The 12927-nt window shown below is 44.5% G+C and overlaps 1 long non-coding RNA gene across 1 annotated transcript; it reads right to left on the reverse strand.

Moving 5' to 3' along the window:
* Window positions 1–7313: 7313 nt before the first annotated feature.
* LOC127003921 (uncharacterized) lies at window positions 7314–8995 on the reverse strand. The gene is made up of 3 exons (XR_007757464.1): window positions 8777–8995; window positions 7629–8533; window positions 7314–7427 (listed from the first exon to the last, which is right to left on the reverse strand). It is a non-coding gene; the product is annotated as an uncharacterized LOC127003921 (long non-coding RNA).
* Window positions 8996–12927: the final 3932 nt, after the last annotated feature.

A 12927-nucleotide genomic window follows, 5' to 3' on the forward strand; every position in this document is an offset into this window, starting at 1 on the left:
GGAAGGAAGGATGCGGAGATAAGGGAGGTGATAAGGGGAGGGGAAGGGTTGCAAGTGAGGTTATGTTATTTTGTGTGATGAGAGGAGGGAGGAGAGAGGGGAGGAAGGAAGGGAGGGTGCGGAGATAAGGGAGGTGACAAGGAAGGGTTGTGAGTGAGGTTATGTTTTTTGTGTGATGAGAGGAGAGGGGAAAGAGGGGAGGAAGGAAGGTGGGAAGGATGATATATGAGTGTGTTGATAAAAGGCATTAAGATCGGTATTCACTTTCGATCCTCACATCAGCTATTTCTAAAAGTCAAAGAAGGGGTCAGTCAGGTTCTTATGAGTGTTTCTTCAGGGTCATGGTACGGAAGAAGGGTTAAACTATCACCAGGGTCATAAAACTACTACTAGAAATGCCCACAACTCCTACGAAAGCCTTGTCAAATACGTGTTCTTGGGCAACGAAATGTTGTATAATACGACCTAAGTGTTTAGCACGAGGCACATAATCAAACAAATATCATTCAGAGAGACACGCAAATATACAAGAGAAGGAAAACCCGCGGAAAACAAGTAGAAATAAGCAAAGATGATAATGGACATCTCACATAGCTACAAATAAACACACCTGAGGGCTCACTAATCACCGTACGAGACTTAGAACACAGGTACGTCATTAAAGACCGAAAGTGAAATACCTTAACTTCATACTTGCTACAATGTCAATACTAATAACTGCAGACTGGTTACGACAACAAATATACAAGGAAAATATAAATACAAATAATTATACAAGGAAAAATCAACAAACAGGAAAGTCACATCCACCTTTTTTTCATCTCATGCAGTATAGAATGATGCTGGGGAAGGCTAGATCATATTGGTGGTGGCTGTTGGAATGCTGTACACGAGCCTTACCTGTGAAGCTGTTTAATGAGACCTGAGTAAGCGCAGGCAGACAGGTAGGACACACACACACATACATACAAACAGACAGACAGGCAGTTTCCACACCGGTACACGCGTAGTTTTCCTGATTCACTGGGGGGAATAAAAGCCCACTTCAATCCAATTCCATCAGAGGACGAACGCAGAAAAAAGAAAAATTGGGCCACGGTGAGCGCAAACATTACCCAATTCACATTATTTTGGGCTGAATCCTGCACGCGTGGAGGCGCTAATCCTGGCCTCCCTCGGCAGGGCAGGAGACACTGAAAATATAAACGTGTGTATATTTGAATGCATCGATGGAGAGGAAGGGAAGAGAGAGCGCGGAAAGGAAATGGTGGTGGAAATGGGTGAGAGAGAGAGAGAGAGAGAGAGAGAGAGAGAGAGAGAGAGAGAGAGAGAGAGAGAGAGAGAGAGAGAGAGAGAGAGAGAGAGAGAGAGAGAGAGAGAGAGAGAGAGAGAGAGAGAGAGAGAGAGAGAGAGAGAGAGAGAGAGAGAGAGAGAGAGAGAGAGAGAGAGAGAGAGAGAGAGAGAGAGAGAGAGAGAGAGAGAGAGAGAGAGAGAGAGAGAGAGAGAGAGAGAGAGAGAGAGAGAGAGAGAGAGAGCAAATGGGATAAATAGAGATTATAACTGGGGACGGATTGTGAGAAGGGCTGTAAGTTAAGGCCCGTGCGCTGCTAACTTCACCATAGGCTGTTGGCTACGGCCGCGCTACGGCGCCGTATCTCTGCATTCCTTTCCCATACTCAAAACATTTTAAGGCCGCCGTAAGGGGACCTTAGGGCGCGCGCCGCTGCAAGGCGGCCGCGTCTCAGTGGCCAATCAGGGGCAAGTTCTAGTCAGCAAATAGGAAGCGTCGACCAATCGCGTGATGTAAACACAAATTAGCTGTAGTGCGGGCGTTCCCGCGGTGCCCACCCTCTCACGACAATGGAGCCTCTCTCCTCACCCCCTACCTTGCCCCCTACGAAGAAAAGGAGGCCGAACTTTTAGGAAGAGGAGCTACTAATGCTAATAGCACTGACACAAACCTAACCTACCTTTGTTCATAACCTCAGACGATGCTATATTCTATACGCAAGCTAACACCATTTTTGTGAAAAGTTACCTTTAACATTTATCAGCACTATGGTATATATACAACACTTGCAACACAGTGATGTCCCTGCTCACCCACGCGTGCAAGATACTACGTTGTGAAGGATGGGGGGTGGATCCCCAAGTCTTTAGGATTTAGGAAGGCAAATATGAGGAAAATGGTGTCGTGCGCGTAAACTGAATGCATATATATTTACTCCGTCTTCAATTGTGATGCTGTCCATAAAGTATGAGTGCATAGGAACATGGCAACATACCTATCTACTTACTAGTTCTTTGCAACTCCACATAATAAAAATGTATTATTGCAAGAGGCAGTGGGAAGCCCTCTCACAAGTTTTCACCAAACTTCCTAGTTACTGTATTACTAAACATCTTACTGGTAGGTCATTCACTTCTTACAGTTGTATAAGTAGTATAACTACGTAAACATCGTTTATATGCATTTCATACCTGTATGAAGGCTGTATGTTCCACTCGTAGCAGCGAAGGCGTGCAGGGAGAGGAGGCCGTAACTCACTTAGGGCGGCCCACACCCGCCTTAACCTGCGGCGCCGTAACTCTCCTCAAAATGGCCGCGACGGTGTTTTGAGCATACCAGCGGAAACGCTACGGCCGGACTTGCGGCGCCTTTAGCAGATACGACGCCGTAACTTCGTTTCAGAATCCGCCCCCTGCTTGTATCTCTCCTCCTCCTCCTCCTCCTCCTCCTCCTCCTTCTCCTCCACCTCCATTGCTTGTAAACACGGCATGATTTAGCTGAGTAACCGGTTGGATGGAATTGATGAGACGATTAGCCTGGCCCCAAGGACTGACTGACTGTCTGACTGACTGACTGGTCGATGGGGGTGCTCGAGCAAGACTGTGTGTGTGTGTGTGTGTGTGTGTGTGTGTGTGTGTGTGTGTGTTTACCTAGCCGGGAATGAGTGAGTGATTTCTTTTTTTTTTGTTTGTTTAAATTACTTTGATTTAAGAGTTGTTTTTAAGAGGTAGAAGTGTCTTTTTTTTTTTTTTTTTTGGCTCTACATATTTTTGTTGTTGTTATCGTTGTTGTTGCCGCTGTGTTGTTTTTCTCTTCTCTCCTCTCGTCTCCTGTCCCTACCCCACTTGCATTCTCTTTTCTCAATTCTCTTCTCTTTTCCCTGATCTTTTCTCTCCTCAAACCCTCCTATCTTCTCCACATGTATCCTTGTAATTGCTTGAATGTCTGACCACCCCACCAACAATTTCTTCCCTCCTCTTCACTTCTTCAAAACACCCACCCACCCACACACACACACACACACACACACACACACACACACACACACACGCGAGTCTTCTTTCAATAAGGAACCAATTTTTGCCCGAGATTAAAACCATCAACTGGAGTACTGACGAGGTGATTGGTTGGAACCCCGCCCCTGCTGTTTGCCCCGCTTATTATCACACAGAGATGAAAAGAAAAAGGAAAGGAAAAAAAGGAATGATGAACCGATTTAAGCTAAGTGAGAGGCAGTATAAAAAAAAAAGGAAAACTAGATGCGAAGAGGTGGAATAAGAAAACTGGAATGAGGATGACCAGAGGGAAGTAAAGCGAAGAGAAGGAAAACAAATATAATAATAATAAAATAAAAATTAAAATGGAAGGCTACGTGGATGAGAGCCTATGAACGCAATGAAAACGAGGAAGATAGGAGCAGGAGGGAGCGGGATATGAAGGATTCCGGCGACTGGGAAATATCGAAGTGAAAGCTGAGAGGTAATGCAGCGAGGGAGAGGAAAATAAAGGAAGGGGAACGAACGAGAGGGCGATGATAGAGGAGAGGGCTGAAACGATGCTGAGAGGAGGAGGAACAAAAGAGAGGAAGAATGTGCATGATACGAAAAAAATACATGGAGGTTAAACTTTTACAGAGATAGATACAAGTAGATAGATAAAAGTAAATGGATAGAGAATTAGAGACTATTGATATATAAAAAATGATCTGTAAGAAATAAGTTGTGGAAAAAGATCGCCATTTCCTTTTGTTCGTTTGCTTTAGATTCTCTTTTTTTCTTTTTCTTATTTTATATGAACCCGTGAAGGAAGATTTTGGTACCAGAAAAAAGGCTTGTGAAGTAAATAGATCGAAGAAAATATATTACCTCTTATAAAGGAAGATAGAATTTATTTGATTTAGGAGAATGCATTACTGTTTGTTTTGATATTTTACGAGTATGTGATATATTTGCGTGTTTCCTACTTCCCATTCTCTCTTTTTATCATCGTCTTTCACTTCTTCCTTCTTCCCCTTCCTCCTTCTCCATCATCATCTTTTTTCCTCTCCTCCTCCTCCTCCTCCTCCTTCCTCTCCTCTTCATTCTCTCCCCATCCTCACACCGTTTCAACTTCCCAATATCTGTTTTTATCAGTCTTTCACTTCCTCCTCCTTCCCCTTCCTCCTCCTCCATCATAATTTTTTTCCTTCTCCTCCTCCTCCTCCTTCCCCTCCTCTTCATTCTTTTCCCATCCTCACACCGTTTCAACTTCCCAATATCTGTTTTTATCAGTCTTTCACTTCCTCCTTCTTCACTTTCCTCCTCCTCCATCATCATTTTTTTCCATCTCCTCCTCCTCCTCCTCCTTCCCCTCCTCTTCATTCTCTTCCCATCCTCACACCGTTTCAACCTCCCAATATCTGTTTTTATCAGTCTTTCACTTCCTCCTCCTCCTCCATCATCATCTTTTTTCCTTCTCCTCCTCCTACTCCTTCCCCTCCTCTTCATCACCTTCTCATCCTTACGTCTCCTTCACTCTTTTTCTTCCTCTCTTTCTCCTTCATCATCATCTTTTTCCTCCTCCTCCTTCCCCTCCTTTTCATTCCCTTCCCATCCTAACGTCTCCTCCACCACACCTTTCTCCTTCCCTCTTTCTCTTCGCTACACTTCTCCTTCGCCCTCGTCAATAATTAAGAAGACGCCGAGGGGTTTCGTAACAAGCCGCGCCACCTCCTCCCCTCCTATCCTCTACCCCCTTCCCAACCCTCCTCTCCTATTTTCCTCCCCCGCCTCCTCATCTTCCCAGCCTCCCTCCCTCCCCCCCTCCCACAGTGCATCAACCATCATCAATTCCCCTTCCCTCTTTCCTTACCCTTCTCCGTTCCCTGCTCCTTTTTCTTCTTCTTCCTTTTCTTCCCTTCTACGCTATGTAACTATGCGAGCTGAGTTTTCACACCCATTTATTAACTTATCCTATTTTTCACTATTATCTATGTTATTTTCTTTATTGCTACCTGATTTTTTTATAATTCAATTGTCTTCGCTTTTATATCTAACATTTGCTTTCTCTCCTTATTGTTTTCAAGCTGACTAATTTACTTACTCCAATACTTTCACTTATGTTCTTACTGCTCGCAATGTTGTTTATTTTTTTGCTACGTTTTTCATATGTTTGTCTTCTCATTCCTCCATCTAACATCCACTTACTCCTCCTTCTACATTCCTACTTATTTAACTACGATCTTACTTTCTTTTTGCTAACTTTTCTTTCTATACTTTTTATGTCCTTCCTCTGCTTATGCTTGTATACTTGCTTTTGTCATCCCCTACTTAGGTTACTTTAAAGCATGTCCTGTTTGCTGGTATCGCTATGGTCTTAAGTAACCCATCTATTGTTTATATTCTTACATGTTCCTAATTTCTCGATCTAATGATTTTAAGGCCCTCCTAACTCCTTGCTACTCGTCATTAATTTTACTCTCTTTGTACAATTCTAAAATCCGTTTTCTCAATTAATTCTTTCCCATCCATTATATTTTGGTCATATTTTCACCTCCGTTGCTTTGGGTTATTCCTCCCTTTTATCAGAGTTCGTTGTATTTCCTCCCTTCCATACCATTCTTTCCTCCTGGTCGCTTCCCTCTCAGTTCTATTCTACCTTTTCGCAGCCCTAACCCTTTTATTTGGTATCTCCTCACCACGGCCAGTCTTCAGGGCCTCACCTTCGCTCCCCTCCCTTTGTTTTCTGTCCCATTTCATTACACCAAACAGCACTTACAGCACGGGAGGGTACTGTTGAATGTGTGTGTGTGTGTGTGTGTGTGTGTGTGTGTGTGTGTGTGTGTGTGTGTGTGTGTGTGTGTGTGTGTGTGTGGGTGTGTGGGTGGCCGACCACCGACCCGTCACTGCACACACACACACACACACACACACACACACACACACACACACACACACAATTAGAAGTCCCTCACATTCATCCCATACGAGAAAGAAAACGATAAAGTCAACCAGAAAAAACACATCAAAGCTGAAACTCTTTAGGGCAAATATATATCCAAGAAAAACAGTTGACATAAAACCACAATCAATAGAAAAATTATATTCGTTGAAGGAGCAGAGAAGGGACGTGGTGGGATAGTAGGAGGAATGAGCAATATCCTTCCTCCTCCTCCTCCTCCTCCTCTAGGGGTACCGAAATGACCCGCTTAACAACCTGTGATCTGGGCCATTAAAGGAAAGTCTCAGAGGAGGCGGAGGAGGAGGAGCAGGAGGAAGATTAAAAAAGAAGGTATAAGGAAGTAGTTCAAGTATTGGAGACAAGAACAAATGGAGGAAATAATGTGAAAACCAAAGAGAGAGAGAGAGAGAGAGAGAGAGAGAGAGAGAGAGAGAGAGAGAGAGAGAGAGAGAGAGAGAGAGAGAGAGAGAGAGAGAGAGAGAGAGAGAGAGAGAGAGAGAGAGAGAGAGAGAGAGAGAGAGAGAGAGAGAGATATAGATTGAAGGAATGAATAAATAAATGAACAAAAGAATGAAAGAATTAAGGCATAGGAACGAGGAGGAGAAAGAAAGAAATATGAGAGAGATTAAGGAATGCGTGAGTGAATGAATGAATAAAACCAAAATCCAGTGAGTAGCGGGCTTTTTTTCATATTTGTTTCCTTTTTATGCCTTGAGCTGACTCCTTTGCTGTAAAAAAAAAAAACAAGTACGCAAATGAAGATAAAAGACACAATGAATGATAAATATAGAAGACGAATCAAAACAACTTACAGAAAACATGACTGCATCCTTAAAACCCTGGATAACTAACGTTATTTTTTTTGTCATAAACACTGACGTGGTGCCATTTCTGGCACCACAGTTAAAAATCACCAATATATTAATTCTGTTATTGTTTTCAGCTCAGTTTTTCTGTCAGATTATACTTTAACTATAGGAGGGTATATAAAAAATATTAATAAAAAAATATCCTTTTATTTATACATGAAAAAAATGGTAAATTTTATTACTATTAGAAAAAAAAATAGAAAAAATTAATTATTCCTGAGAATAAGAATAAGGAGTGCTGGAGACCTGCATTTCTGTCGATAGCGAAGAGGAAGAGTGTCCCTCTTCACATGCAGGCCCCTACCCCTCTGTCTTTGTTACGGCACATGCTGCGAAAGGAATAATTTAATGTAATTTTTTTGCCCAGTAAAAACGTGAAAAAGTCACGTCGTCCCTAAATACACATGCATAAACAAGAAAATTTGTGTCATTGCCCACAAGATCTGGAAACATAACAAGAGAATGAAAATGGAAATGAAAATTTCAAATGCCCCCAAGTTTATAAATATAAGCCTTGTAATGAAGCTCACCTCTAATCTGTGCACTCCATGCAGCTGTAGTGGAGATGCTGTGGACACACATTCCTTTTGCACGTGCCACAGACAAGTCTCGTCTTCACATTGCTCACTCTTGGACAGATGTAGCACCGTTGTCGCTTGATGGTCTTGCCTGCGTCTTGTGGATGGGTTGGAGGGTCTAACAAAACCCCAAAGGTTGACTGTATGCAAGTCCTAAGGCCACGAGATAGCCGCACCTGTCCCTGTAAACGACTAGTGGCCAATGGGTAACTCAGTTTTTCAGCCACTTCTCGGTGGAAGTTTCTTCTAGTCATGGGTTTCTTCTCCTTGCCCTGAGATATAATGTAGGCATTGACCATGACCAGGTTGATTATCCCATAGAATAAACACAGGGGCCAACGACGGGTCTTCCTTGAACAAGTTAGTGCAGCGCACATCTGGTCAAAGGTGTCTACTCCTCCCTTTGTACCATTATAGAACATTTGGATATCTGTCTTGTCCTTTTCTATTTTCTTGGGTCTGTGGTGTATTGTTGAGAGCAGCTGCATCCTCTTCGTGGATGTGACTTTGGTACACTGTAGCGTAACTTTGGCTTCATAGTCGAAGACAGCCACAGACTCACCGTTATTCATTCTGAAGTTTGTACTTCTTTAGGTAGGTAGGGCTTCTTCTTTATGGTTCCCACCAACTCCAGGTCATTTCTTCGAAGAGCCAGGGCCAGAGGCAGCGATGTAAACCAATTGTCAGTGGTAACTACCCGGCCACGACGACCATAGCCTTTGGCTAGCTCAACTGTGAATACTTCCCCCAGGGTCTGACCTTTTGACAGCTGCACTGTCCCTTTACCCAGGTAAGGTATAGCATTGCACATGTAGTGCGAGTCAGCATCACACATCATCACAATTTTGAGGCCGTACCTGTAAAGATAGGGAAGAAATATTAGTTATCAATTTCATGAATAGTATGTAAGCAATGAAAGTCAACACAGGTGCCAGTAATAACAGGATAGCAGAAGTACAGGTAAGGAGTAGAAGTAAGTTTATGAGGTAAGTATCTACTGTTCAACAGGTAAGAACCATGAAATAGATAGGTACTGTATAACAGGTAAGTATAACAGGTACTGTAAACATAGTATAACAGACAAGTATTGCACAACTTACTTGGCAGGTTTGTTGGGGATATACATTCTGAAGCTACAGTGTCCTCTGAAGCCAAGGAGTTGCTCATCAACGGTGAGATGTGGGCCAGGCTGATAACACTCTTGGCAGTGCAGCACTACATCATCCCAAAGGGAACGAATAGGAGCGAGTCGGTCTTCCTTCATCCTTTCTTTTCTTGTTGCTGCATCATCGAAGCGTAGAGCCCTCAGAAGAAATGCAAATCTCCTTACTCATTGTGCTTTTGTACATCGGTTCACCATCCAATTCAGACCACATGTCAGTGATTGGAACGTGGTTGTCTTTCTTCACCCCTGACAGTATTAGGATTCCTAATAGACCCTTCAACTCTAACAAGCTTACATCACTTGTTGTATGTTTTTCTTTGGTTTTGAATCTCTCCCTCAAAATACGTATTCTCCTGTTTGTGTGAACACTAACAGCCGCCAAACTCCGATCTGTTAAAAAAAGGTAGAAACATTCAACAGGAGTGGTAGCTTGATTTGTTGCAACTGTGGGACCTCCAGGTTCAATGCGGTTGCACATCAGGTCAGGTAGGTGTGGGTTCTTATGCTTGTGCCACACATGATTGTCCTTGGTCTTGATTCTATCGACATCTAATTCATGTATTGCCTCTCCTGCGGCAGGGAGCAGTGGGCCCCGTTTTCTCTTCCGACATTTGAGTTCTGTAGGACTCAAGTTTTCTTGGCCTGATGTAGTAATTGGGGTAGAAGATGGGAGGAGGTTGTCTGGGTCATCTATACTGTTCACATGCCTAGTGGTAGATGTGGCAGGAAAGGCAGGCAAGTGAGAGGTAGTGGGTGGTGGTGGAGAGAGGGACGCTGATGGTGGTGATGTTACAGAGTCGTGGACGTCGATCAAGTTGTCATCCACGCTGTCTACCTCATCTTCCTGTTCATTTGGGGTCTCATTATCACTTGCCTCATCGTCGGATTGAAATATAAAGCTTTCAATCTCCTCATCAGTGAGGGACTTCCTGGCCATGATATCTGAAAAAAATACATATATATGATGTGGCGTCAACACACACACACACACACACACACACACACACACACACACACACACACACACACACACACAGACCACTGAATAAATTTCACACAAATTTAATATAATGTCATTAGTATTAAATGTGATTTAAATGGAATTTAAAAAACACGTGGTTATGTTTATAACTCACCTAGACAATAACGTGGTGCCAGAAATGGTACCGGCTAACCCGTGGAGAGCCTGGTGCATGCGTGGAGACCGAGACGTGACCGCCCTCCCCTGCCTCCTCGCACACACTGAACGCCTGCAGGTCCAAATCAACTGTCACTGTAACGCGATATGCGCAGATGCAAAAAAACATGATTTTGCGCAGCTACTGGTGCCAGATGTGGTACCACGTTAGTTATCCAGGGTTAAGCTTAACCCTTCCTCCCCTCCCCCCCCAACACACACAGAGATGACATGACCTTCCTAGAGTCAAAGAAACCAGACTAGAGACCAACCTTCAAGAGAACCTCCCCCATCCCTTCCTTATCCACAACCGCATTCCTCCACCACAGCCACCAGCCCCTTTCCCACCACCACAGAACACTTGCCCATTACTCATCCCAGCCTCCCCCCCCACACATAGGTATTAGCAGCCGTCCCATCACCCATGTACCCCAAAGTCATCCATAAGTCCCCTACACTCCCACTCAGCCTTAAGCACAGCCCACTACACTTCCTTCACCCAAATCACACCCCACAGGTACTGTACATATGAGCATTCACCACCGTCAGCCCTTCGCCAGACACAACAGGAAAAGTCTCCCGTTCCTCTGCCCGGCAACCACACATGTTCACGACCAAACAGCCCCCGTCCTGTTCTTGCTCCCCCTGCTCACCCCCTTTTCGTCTCCCTCTTCTCCTCCCTTCTATATACAAACAATGACCCCCCCTCTCCTCTGTTACTAATACCTCCCTTACTTCTCCTTCTTCCCTCCCTCTACACCCCCCCACTCTTCTAAACACAACCTCCCCCCTCACTTCCCCTTCTGCACACCGACAAAGACGCCCACTTCTTCCTTCCGCTCCCCCCTCGCCTTCGTTACCAATGCCTTCCTCAAACTCCCCCCTCCCCCCCGCCACCCCGACTTCCTCCCACACCTGCTTCAGACAGTGAGGGATCGAGGCCAGGGACAACTCGCGTAAATTTATCGTCCCGTCGTTGAAGGCGCGAGCGTTTTGCGTTGACTCCCTCGTTGTGTCGCTTGCACAGATACACGATTACTTTTGTGCGTGTGCGTGTGCGTGTGTGTGTGTGTGTGTGTGTGTGTGTGTGTGCTAATACTGCTAATACACTATACATATCGCCATTCACTACTGCCCACACACATGACTTCATTTACCCCTGCCAACCAACACACCTGACTATTTACCACTGTCACTACATAACATTTCATTCGCTGCTGTCAATTCACATAACCTCATTTACCATCACCAACATAGACAACTTCATCTACCTGGTCCACGCACACAACCTTCAATTAACTCACCTCTACAGCGTACACTTCATTATCCGCTGACATTAATTCACTTCAGAGCAAATTCCAATCAGGCATCAACCGGCCTCCACCAAGCAGCCCTCTATGTTTCCTGGCGAACTTGTAGTATACATCTGTTTGCATCCCATCAGTAGCGTTAAAAGATGTAGATTGTCAACAGGAAGGAGGTGGAGGAGGAGGACGAGGAAGACGGGGAGGGGGAAGGCACGACGTAACCTTTAGGGACACACACACACACACACACACACACACACACACACACACACACACACACACACACACACACACACACACACACACACACACACACACACACACACACACACACACACACACACACACACACACACACACACACACACACACACACACACACACACACACACACACGCACGCTACATAATGGATCTTCGCTCGAGGAAAACTAATTATCGACAATTCCGTGTAGGTTAGTCTCGAGGCATTTGTCAAGTCATTATTCTAAAAGGCTTGGGGAGCGGCGGCGATGGTATTTCTCCATACACACACACACACACACACACATGATCTCTCTCTCTCTCTCTCCATTTCTATATACTGTCACTGTTTTGAGGTTTAAGTTCAGAGAGGAAAGAGACGAATGCAGAAGGACATTTAAGATTCAGAGTCGGTAAATATTAGAAAGTTTGTAAGGTTAAGAGCATGAAAAGAGTATAGAGAAGTAAGAGGAGGAGGAGAAAGTTTAGGGAGGAGGACAAGGAGGATGAGCAGGAGGTGGAGAAAGAGGAGAAGAAAACGGAGGAGACAGATGAATAAGTAATGGAAAAAGGACGAAGTTAAGAATGAGAATTTCTTTTACAAACTTTGCGAAGTGGCGAAGTTTAAACGCTACGTATAAGGTAACACGGGGAGAGAGAGAGAGAGAGAGAGAGAGAGAGAGAGAGAGAGAGAGAGAGAGAGAGAGAGAGAGAGAGAGAGAGAGAGAGAGAGAGAGAGAGAGAGAGAGAGAGAGAGAGAGAGAGAGAGAGAGAGAGAGAGAGAGAGAGAGAGAGAGAGAGAGAGAGAGAGAGAGAGAGAGAGAGAGAGAGAGAGAGAGAGAGAGAGAGAGAGAGAGAGAGAGAGAGAGAGAGAGAGAGAGAGAGAGAGAGAGAGAGAGAGAGAGAGAGAGAGAGAGAGAGAGAGAGAGAGAGAGAGAGAGAGAGAGAGAGAGAGAGAGAGAGAGAGAGAGAGAGAGAGAGAGATAGAGAGAGAGGAGAAGGAGGAGAGAGAGAAGAGAGAAAAGAAGAAGAGAGAGAGAGAGGAAAAAAGAAAGAGAGAAGTAGAGAGCATAAGAAAACAGGAAAACACTTAAGAAGCAGAAGGAAGAAAGGAAGGGAGAAAGAAAAGAAGAGAGCAAGAATGAAGAAGAATTAAGGAAAGGAAGAGAGAGAGAGAGAGAGAGAGAGAGAGAGAGAGAGAGAGAGAGAGAGAGAGAGAGAGAGAGAGAGAGAGAGAGAGAGAGAGAGAGAGAGAGAGAGAGAGAGAGAGAGAGAGAGAGAGAGAGAGAGAGAGAGAGAGAGAGAGAGAGAGAGAGAGAGAGAGAGAGAGAGAGAGAGAGAGAGAGAGAGAGAGAGAGAG

The sequence above is a fragment of the Eriocheir sinensis genome, chromosome 26 (assembly GCF_024679095.1).
Source record: "Eriocheir sinensis breed Jianghai 21 chromosome 26, ASM2467909v1, whole genome shotgun sequence".
NCBI classification, from domain to species: Eukaryota; Metazoa; Arthropoda; class Malacostraca; order Decapoda; family Varunidae; genus Eriocheir; species Eriocheir sinensis.